This window comes from Prosopis cineraria, unplaced genomic scaffold, assembly GCF_029017545.1.
Source record: "Prosopis cineraria cultivar Desert tree isolate PC_DT_omini unplaced genomic scaffold, ASM2901754v1 PC6, whole genome shotgun sequence".
NCBI classification, from domain to species: domain Eukaryota; kingdom Viridiplantae; phylum Streptophyta; class Magnoliopsida; order Fabales; family Fabaceae; genus Prosopis; species Prosopis cineraria.
In genome coordinates this window covers 10952927-10964213 of record NW_026555337.1, presented here as the reverse complement: position 1 = coordinate 10964213, position 11287 = coordinate 10952927, and the positions used below count along the sequence as shown (strand labels likewise).

At 30.8% G+C, this 11287-nt stretch overlaps 1 pseudogene; it reads left to right on the top strand.

Moving 5' to 3' along the window:
* The first annotated feature begins 298 nt into the window (after window positions 1-298).
* LOC129312944 (probable LRR receptor-like serine/threonine-protein kinase At1g53430) lies at window positions 299-11044 on the top strand (annotated as a pseudogene).
* Window positions 11045-11287: the final 243 nt, after the last annotated feature.

Sequence of the window (11287 nt, the reverse complement as noted above, 5' to 3'; positions counted from 1 at the left end):
TAAATTATTTTATTTTATTTTTACTTTTTTTCAACTGTCTCTTAATTATGTCTTGTTGTTTTTTTTTTTTAAAGTAAGCCAGACACATTTTTTAATTGCTTGGAGTTTCAACAATGTTATATTATACTATTCACATTTAAACATGCTTCTGCTTATTATAATTTTCTATTCCTCTTTATTTAAAAAATTTTTTTTTTTATTCCAAACTAGGAAACCCGTGAGAATCTTTTGACTTAGCTTACTCTTCTTTTCTCCCCCCAAGTACTACATTTTCCATTAGTTGCAATTACATGGTTCTTCTTCTACCATCTTTTGCTTCTTCTTCTTCCTCCTTCTTCACACCTCTCAAAACAATCAAGTCAGAGTAATTTTCTTCAGACTGCAACAAAATATAATGGAGTGTGCGATTTCAAGCTCTACACTTTTCTCTCTTTTGATATTTGGATGCTTCACTTCGATAGTTTTCACGGGCCATGAGTCCAATGCTCAGCTCATACCTGAAGATGAAGGTAACATAATTTCAGGCTTGGGTTCACTAATGCTCGGTCTTCTCAATATTATTTTTATTTTTATTTTTTTGATCGTTAGCTTAGTTTCCTTATAAAATTAAAGGCATTTTCGTATTTTACAGTTATAAAATAGTGAAGTTTTATATTCTTCTGCAATTTTTCATGGAGAGAATACAATGGAATTGTACAACTGCTGTAATTTTCAAACTTGGTCCTTCATTTTCTCTCCATGAAGTGAACAGATTCTAAAAATTGAAATCCACTTTTTTATTAACAGGTCACATCAAGATTTAATTAGGCCAACATGAGTTTTCTGCACTCGTTTGGGCATTGGGACGCTCTCCTGGATAAGAGAAGACATTTATTGATTAATTAAGAGGAGAATCCCAAAGATATTTAATAAAAAGAACTAAAAAATTCTTTCTTAAAGACAAACAAAAAGAACAGAAATAAATTGCAAAAAATGCAAAGCATATAAGACCAATTGTAGATTTTCGACAAAGTATGCAAAGTCTCGATTAAAAAAAGCAACCGGTCTTTATATGCGCACTTTAATTTTTCTTGGATGTTTTCCGCTAATCTTTAATGGGAGAATTCTTGCTCATTTTTACCAAATGTCTTTGCCAATTAATGGTTTTTTTCAGCAATTTACCCTATATTTATTTCATATGATGTTTGGTTTAGCCCATGGATAATCTGTTTGAGTATTCTTATTTAGAGATTCAGAAGATCAGATCTGTTGTAATTGAACTATTTAGGTCTCATTTGATTAATAGAAACGAATGAAATGAAATGGATTGAAAAAATCAGTACAAAAATGAATTAAATTAAAATTCCCTCTCATAATAAGCACAATAAAACTCATTAATGTATACTATAAATAAATGTGAAAATTATCACACCCTCCAAAAATCTTATAAATTATAATTTCTAACCCAATGAACTAAATTACCCCTCTTTTTTATAGATGTGGTTCACCATCTCTTTTGATTATCTCATTTTTACTTTATTTTTTCAATCCATTCATTTTTAGTAACCAAATAGGACCTTAGATTTAGTAGAACAATCTTGATGATATATGAGCTTGACAATATGTGAATACATATATAAGGTTGATCATCTCATTTTTACTTTTATTTTTCAATCCATTCCTTTTCTAGTAACCAAACAAGACCTTAGATTTAGTAGAATCATCTTAATGATATATAAGAGCCTTGACAATATGTGGATACATATATAATTTAGGTTGATGAGAATATTAATAAGTATGCATATTAAATATGGATGAGAAAGAAGTCATTAATATAAATATGTGAATACATATATAAGGTTGATCATCTCATTTTTACTTTTATTTTTTCAATCCATTCCTTTCTAGTAACCAAACAAGACCTTAGATTTAGTAGAATCATCTTAATGATATATAAGAGCCTTGACAATATGTGGATACATATATAATTTAAGGTTGATGAGAATATTAATAAGTATGCATATTAAATATGGATGAGAAAGAAGTCATTAATATAAATACGAGGATTAGTGTTCATGTTGAAAATCAAACATGTACAGCGAGCCACGTGAAGTTCTTGACATTGATTTTATGGATAAGATGTTTATGAATATACATAAATCCTCTTGTTGGTGAATGAAAAAAAAAAAGATTTTTGTTGGATGCAGTGAAAGTTCTAGAAGCAATAACATCGAAGATAGAGGACTGGAATTGGAAGGTGATCCCAAGTTCTTGTATGGATGCAAACTTCAATCAGAGTTTCACCTGCAATTGCACTTACCAAAGTAGAACCATTTGCCATGTTACAAGCATGTATGTATATATCTTCATTTCTAATCTGGAATTTTTTGCAGTGAAGAGATATTCATAAAAAGAAAGGGATATAAGCTGGAAACGTTGATTCAGTGTAGTCTATAGAAGTTTTTAATAATTTAATTATGTTTCGAAATTTTTTTATTGTCTATTTAGATTTGGCATCATTAAGTCACATCAAGAGGCATTTATGTTTAATTTATAGGGGAGAAACTGGCGGGTTGACTTATGTGGACAGGAGGCACAAACCATTTTATTTGATTAAAGTATACTTTTAGTCATCTAGCTTGAGTTTTAATTTAATTATTTAATTTTGTAGAGTATCTTTTTAGTCCTTTAATCCTAATATTGTTAGTTTTAAATGATTATTTTGTGTATCAATCAGTGTTATTTTGAAAAAATTAAACTTAATATCTCAATGTTTGAGAATATTTTGTCAATATTTGAAAATTTAATATAAAATTTATTAGGATAAAACTAATAGTATTCATGTTAAAAGACTAAAAAGATATTATGAAGTTAAGGGATTAAAATCAAATGTTGTGTAAAGTTACAGAATTAAATGTATACTTTAGCACATTTCATTTCAAAATTGATCATTTCTTTGCACCTTGAATCTTGTTAGTTCTATCTTAAAATAAATTTTTATCTCTACCTCTAATAAGAACCAAAAAAATTATTGTTTAATAATTTTTCTAGTATTCAATAATGACAGAAAGGTAAGAATGAATATTAAAAAATAATACCTTATAAATAGGAAATTAATATTCTCTCTATGCCTTATAAATAAAACTAGAGGAATATATTAAATACTATAATTCTTTATGGTTAAAATAAATATAGGTTTAAATAGGCGGCTGAATCTAAGCCTATTTTTTGAGGCTTTTATATAAAAAATCTCAATTTTCAAAACTTAAATTAAAAAATAATAATAGGATGAAATGATTAGCCCATTGAACCCATCCACATTTCCGGTTCTATAAATATTAGGCTTGGCAATCATATCATTTTACTTTATGCAATGTACATTCAAAAGCGTGAACCATATATGCTCGCAGGTCCCGTTTCTTCTTTATTATATATTTTGCGTCCCCTTCCTTATTTACAACAACTAGTTGATTTGACCTTGGGATATATGACTATAATATTATTAATAGTAAAGTCTCGCGGCATCGCAACAAAATTATTGTGTTAAAACAACACATATTGGTGCTAATTATAACAGAATTTCTTTGAAATTTAGCTCCAATGTAAACATTTTAGTGATATGTTTTTCTTTTTCATGACAGCCAGCTGGGGGGTTACAATCTATCTAGAGTTTTACTAAGTGATTTTGGGAACCTTACCCATCTGCAAAATCTGTAAGTGATTAATTCTTACATTTCTATTTTTTTAATATATGGCATAATATATATGTGTATATGTGTGTGTATATAAATATGCTCGGCAATTTCACGTTTGAAAGGTAACTTTGATATGTCGCAGTTATTTGAGTGGCGCCAATTTGTATGGATCAATCCCAAGAAGCTTTGCTAGACTGCCTCTCGTTACATTGTAAGTGATCTATGTTCTGCGTGCATGCATCTATACAATCTAGAACTATTTGACTAAACGCATTATTCATCCCTTAAACTTATGCTTCAGACAACTTCAAGTAAGTCAAATCAGCGGTCCAATCCCAGAGGAAATTGGCAATATTACAACTTTGGAGGAGTTGTAAGTGTAATTCAATACGCTTTGAGATTCTGAAATTTGTTGCTGTAATGACAAATAGTTTTATGGTTTTGCTGCTTTTGTAGAGTCTTGTACAGTAATCAGTTAGAAGGAACTCTTCCTTCTAGTCTAGGAAAATTGAAGCAGTTACGCAAATTGTAAGAATAATTTATGTGCAAATGATTTTGTTTTTATCCTAGTTAAATTGTAACTCACAAATCATGTTACAGATAGGTTTTCATGTTGCTTTTGGCTGTATTTTCCATCTACAAATCTGCAGGGATCTTTCTGGAAATAATTTGTCAGGTACAATACCTGAAAGTTTTGGCAATTTGAAGAACCTAAATTTTACGTGAGTGATATAGTATGATTAATTGACTCCATCCTTTCAATATAGATGTGTATATAAATGAGAATTTGTGGTCTGAAACGTAAGTTGGACATGTTGCAGTGATTTATCTAACAACTCTATGAGTGGATCAATCCCAAGAGCTTTGCTAAACTCCCTCTTGTTACATTGTAAGTAGTCGGACAGTAGAATGACAATAAAGTTCCAAATGAGATAATTGATGACAATTAGGTTCTTGACAAATTTTCGAAAACATAAATTGATGCACATATTCATTAAGGCAATTACAAACATAGACATCTCAATTATAAACTGGGAGTTACATTTAGATTTTAAAAATATTATTTTCTATTGGAATTACTTAATTTCAATTGTTTAAATCGATATTTGCAGTTATTTTTTCAATTTCTATTGGGACATAATGCTATTAATTCTCTCTTTTAAAACTTAACTGTCATTCCCGTCAATCAATTGTGAATAGCCAAACCTTATTTTCATCAATGTTTTGCATTCATGCATGCATCTATACAAGCTTCAACTTTTTGACAAATGTATTATTCATCTCGGAAAATTATGCTTCAGATATCTTTCACGTAATCGAATTAGTGGTCTGATTCCAAAAGAAATTGGTGATATTACAACTTTGGAGTATTTGTAAGTATTGTGAATCAGCAAGCTTTCAGTTTTTTAAATTTGGTGCTCTATTAAGAAATGGATTTATGGTTTTGCTTCCTTTTGAAGAGATTTGGAAGATAATTTGTTAGAAGGACCTCTTCCCTCTAGTCTCGGAAAATTGGAGCAGTTGAGTTCATTGTAAGAATATTTAATTTATGCAGAAATTATTTTCTTTTATCTTACTTGGATTGTAAGTCATGTTATAGATGGGTTTTTAATTATATTGCTTCTGGATGTGTTTTCTACTTATAAATTTGCAGGATTCTTTCAGGGAATAATTTGTCAGGGACAATACCTGAAAGCTTTGGCAATCTGAAGAAATTGGAAGATGTGTGAGTGATATAATACAATTCAGCCATTCTCTAGGTTGTGTTAAACCCTTAGAAATTTTCTGAATTCTAAAATATCTTCTAATATTTTCTGCAGTAGGTTAAATGGGAACAATATTTCAGGTAAATTACCCAATTTTATTGGGAACTGGACTGAACTTCGATCATTGTAAGTGTATTTTACTCTAACTCACTAATATACTTGTTGAAAAATAAACTTGCTTAGTGAATGTTGATCCTTTCATGAGAGGCACATATATTAACAAACAATTTGAATTATCTAAAGTACTTATGTGTTAAATTAATCCAAACAAGTGAAAAGGCTAAATGGGCTAGGTTTTTTTGAAATATTTTCTTTGTTTTGTTTACCACTTTTTATTTTCAAAATTCCTTTTTTGACAACTTTTTTTTTTGGCAGGTATTTGCTGGGAACGTCGATGGAAGGTCCAATTCCTCCGACCATTTCTCAGCTAAGAAATTTGACTTATTTGTGAGTATGCTTCTTCCTTTTGTAAACTGTTTGCACACTCTTCTTCAATGGCCGTAAAGTTAATTTAATCTTCAAAAAGAATCTCTTCTTGTTTTTTTTTTGGGGGTCATTGAGGATGCTTTATTATTGTCACTATTATTATTTTGAATTTATAATTCAGGACAATATCCGATTTGCGTGGACCAACAACAATGAGATTTCCTAACCTGGAAAATTTGACATCATTGGCTTCCTTGTAAGTTGAGAAGCCTCTTCTGCTAAGAGAAAATCTGTTTAGTGCCCCTGAACTGTTTTTAATGAATTTAATTTTTTTTTATACTTTTTTTTACTCTCAGGGTGTTGAGAAACTGCTCCATCCATGATTCCATTCCAATTTACATTGGTAAAATGGAAAGCTTACGAGAACTGTAAGTTGCTTCATCCTTATATATGCCAATCTAGAATCCTCTAAACAGCATCCTCAATTTAACTTCAATTGAAAACTTAATTATTCCTAATTTAGACATAATTACTTCTATCATTATTGACTATATATTATTGGAACTATTATTTTCTCTTTATTCTTCCTTTCGTTATGGTTATGAGGAGATATTTAATTTTGTTACATATGGATTGCAGAGATTTGAGCTTTAACAAGTTGACTGGTGAAATCCCAGACAACATGAATGGCTTGGGGCTATCTTACATGTAATGGAGTACTTGCTATACAAGTATCTATACAAGTAATAGTTTTGTATCTATACTTGATTTTTTTTATTAATCATGTGTGCAGGTTTCTGACTAGAAATTCTCTAAGTGGAAAAATTCCTGAATGGATACTGCAAAAGAACTATTACTTGTTAGTACAAATTTTTTATTTTAATTTCTTTATCATTACAATATTCCAATGCTATTATTTGAAATTAATTATTTACTGTAAATCCTATTAACAAAAACTTCTTTATGGCAACCTCTTGTCATTTTGTTTTATAATTTCACTCCACTTTTCCATCCAGGGATTTATCTTACAACAATTTTTCAGAGTCTACTGTTACTATTCCCAATTGTCAGCATGGTAACATGTAAGCTTCTCTCTGATCTCTCTCTCTCTCTATAGATCCCCCTCCCCCAAATTTTTTTATCTCTAAGCCATTATTTGTGTTACACAGAAACTTGGGTTCAAGCATGTCATCTTCAGCAGGCACCTCGTATGATTATGCTTATGGCCATACTATTTTGATTATTCTACATGCCCCACATTTAAATAATCTATATAGTGAAAACTTTTATTCATGTTGCAGGCTAACTTGCTTAAAAAGGGGCCTTCCTTGTGAAGGAAAACCCAAGTGTAAGTATTTAAATGCGTTTTTCATGCTCAAATGTTTGAGAAAACTAAATCAGCTAAAAAAGCAAACTCATCGATTATGAAAGTTTCATCACTAATTGGGTTTTGACCGGATGACATTTTTTCTTATGTTGTCATTACGAATGCAGATTATAAATTATTCATAAATTGTGGAGGATCTGGAATAACATATAAGGGGAATACATATGAAGACGACACCAATCCACAAGGTACCTCGTACTTTTATTTATCAAGAGATAACTGGGCCTATAGCAGTACAGGAGTATTCTTCCTAAGTTCTAATGATGCTGGTTATAAAGCAACAAACACACCTTCTCTCAACATTACTAGTCCAATCTACCGAACAGCTCGTCATTCCCCTCTATCTCTCAAGTACCATGGCCTCTGTATGCGTAATGGAAATTACAATGTCAAACTTCACTTTGCTGAGATTATGTTATCTCAAGACCGAAATTTCAGTAGGCCTGGAAGGCGCATATTTGATGTTTCAATTCAAGTAAGTCTCCCCTGTTGGATCTAATTTTTTTCCTCTAGTTATTAAATAATCCAATTGAGAGAAATAAATAAGATCACCACCATGTTTATCTATCTCTTCAATGGAGGGCTAAATTGCTAAAGACAGTAATCTACATCCATAGTCAGACTTAAATGTTAAGTGAATCGAATCTTTATCTCTTGCAAATGAACCGTACTCTTAAAGGATTTCTGTAGTACAATCAATAATGCTTTGTCAAGCTTTCAACTGCTTTTTCTATGATAACAAATGTTCTGACAAAGGTTGAAACTTTTGCATGTACATCTTGATAGGGAACAAAAGTTTGAGCGATTTCAACGTTATGGAGAAAGCTGGCGGTGTTGGTAAGAGCATTGTCAAAGACTTTAACGTTACTGTGAATGATCACACCTTGGAGATTCATTTATACTGGGCTGGGAAAGGAACTACAACTATTCCTCATAATGATGTATATGGACCTACCATATCTGCAATTTCAGTCACGCCCAGTAAGTCAAATCTCATTTATTGGTAACTCTTTCTAGCTTAAGCTAAGTGATGACCCTTTGATTTTGATATGAATAATAAGCATTTCTACATTATTTGTTGTAGATTTTGAAATTCTTTCAGAAAAGCTTTCTACTGGAGCCATTGCAGGAATTGTGGCTGGATCATGCGTGTTCCCCATACTAATACTATTCATCCTCCAAAAGATGGGCGTCCTATGTGGCAAAGATTCCAAAGACAGACGTAAGATCAAAATCTAAAATAAAAAAAGATGGTATATTGATTGATAATAATTTGGTATAATGACTTTTTATACATAAATATGACATGCAATTCAAATGGATAAGCACTGATTTTTGTATATTAATGTGATTACTACTTGTTTCCTGCAACTTCAATGGGTTCTGCTTTCATTTATGTAACCTTTGATGCAGAATTCCTAGATCTCAAAACGGGTATTTCTCTTTAAAACAAATCCAAGATGCCACTAATAACTTTGCCCCAGAAAATAAGATTGGTGAAGGAGGTTTTGGATCAGTGTACAAGGTGATTTTTTATGTATTATGGCTATATTTAACTAGGATTAAATAACTGATCTTAACAATATTGATTTTATGCTTAAGAAAGATCGATGATGAAGATTAAGACTCAACAGTTGACTGAATTGCAGGGTGTACTATCAAATGGTGTTGAGATAGCTGTGAAGCAACTTTCCTCCAAATCAAAGCAAGGAAATCGTGAATTTGTTAATGAAATTGGAACCATATTTTCTTTGCAACATCCAAACCTTGTCAAACTTTATGGTTGTTGTGTTGAAGGAAACCAATTGTTGCTAATATATGAGTACATGGAGAACAACAATCTTGCCAGTGCTCTTTTTGGTAAGAATTCCATCGGATTTTCTGCAATAAAAATTAACATATATAGTTCTTGTTTAGAAGATAATTTTGGAGGTGACTTAGTATCCCAAGATACAAGACATGTTTGACAAACTTACCATATATTTAATAAGGTTTTATTCAATATACTCATCCTTATTCCTTATTTATTATATTCTCTCTCTTTCTCTCTCTCTTTAAGGTTATTCAATAAAAGGTATTTTTGAAAATTTATATTTTTGTTTGAAAAAAAATTAGAATGTAAAGTATATTTAATTGGCTTTATTAGTATTTGTAATTTTGTCTAAATCTGTCTTAAATAGAGATAGCATGTATTTATAAGGAAAAGATAACAAATGAAATCATTTTAGTTGTTTTTTTTTCAATTTCGTTTGTTTTGAAAATATGTAATTGATACTAATGTTAGGTGGTCAAGGGTGGAAGCTACACTTGGACTGGCCTACAAGAATGAAAATATGTGTAGGGATAGCAAGAGGATTATCTTATCTTCACGAGGAATCAATGTTGAAAATTGTGCATAGGGATATCAAGGCAACAAATGTCTTACTTGATAAGGATTTGAATGCTAAGATTTCAGATTTTGGCTTAGCCAAGCTTGATGAAGAAGAGAATACTCATATTAGCACAAGAATAGCAGGAACAATGTCAGTATTCTATTGCATCTTTTCATTATGTCAATTCTTAAATTTGGTATTAGTATTTATAGGCCTTTTCTTCTTAGACTTCACTTGCATATTAATTTTGTTTTATGACATGACTTAATGATTTATTAACATTACATGTTCTCTTTTCAGTGGTTATATAGCTCCTGAATATGCATTGCGAGGATATTTAACTGAAAAAGCAGATATTTATAGCTTCGGAGTTGTTGCTTTAGAGATTGCTAGTGGAAAAAGCAACAAAAGTTACAGGCCAAAAGAGGAGTTTGTTTATCTTCTTGATTGGGTTAGTGACACTATTTATATTTAACATTAATGATGTTCAATATATACCAAAGATTTGTGTCCTTCCTAATTTTCTATCAAAGTGTTCATCCATTTCTATAAGATCAAAATCAAATTAACACACACACTTGACAATAAAAGCATTTTTAATATAAGATAAATTTACAATTTTCCTAAGTATTTTTAATTTGTCTATGATATTGTTAGTCCTTCAATTATACAAACCCTTTTCTATACATAGTCTCTCATTCTAAATGCTTAATTCAATTTCTTCAGGACAAAAAACTATTTTTCAAGTCAATTTACTAACATTATTATCTCTTTTTCTAGCAAAAAAAACAATGACACATCTTCATAAATTCATGGCTTAATTCAATTTCTAATAACTACACACTTTCATGTCGTTGAAGGCCTATGTTCTTCAAGAGCAAGGAAACCTTCTTGAGCTCGTGGATCCAAGTCTTTGTTCAAACTACCCCTCACAAGAAGCCTTGAGAATGTTGGAGGTGGCACTCCTATGCACTAACCCGTCTCCAACTCTCAGACCACCCATGTCCTCTGTGGTTAGTATGCTTGAAGGAAAATCACTGATTGAAGCACCAATAATCACATGCCGAGAGGGTGACCTAGATGCAAGTGCAAGAATCAAAGCTTTTGAGATGCTATCACAAGACAACAATAGCCAAACCTTCGTTTCTTCCACAATCCGACATGAAAGTTTGGAGCAAAGAATTGAGGCAACGGATGGATGAATGGATTGTTTCCTCTGTTTCTTTCTCTATAATAAAGATTTCCCTTCATCTAGTTGGTTTTTCTACAATTCCAATGGATATATGGTTTGATCATATTGTAGGTTGGATAATTAATTTGTATGAAATTGCAATAATCTTTCATAAATGAGTATATATTGTTAGAAGTAGAGAGTGATAAACATGCACATGCAAGATTACAAAAAAATATAACATGAAGTGTGAAGAAGAATTTTCTTGTGCTTATAATTAGTTTCTCTATTTTGCATATTAAATGTAATGTATAATTGATGTGACACAGCCTTGCATTTATATATATATATATATATATATGTTGTATGTATGTATATGTAATATTTATTGTTTTTAAGGAGAATCATATTTGAGGACTTGGGAAGAAAATTATTTACAAATAAGGACTAATACGGAATGAATTGTTACTAAAATAAAAACATATACTTAT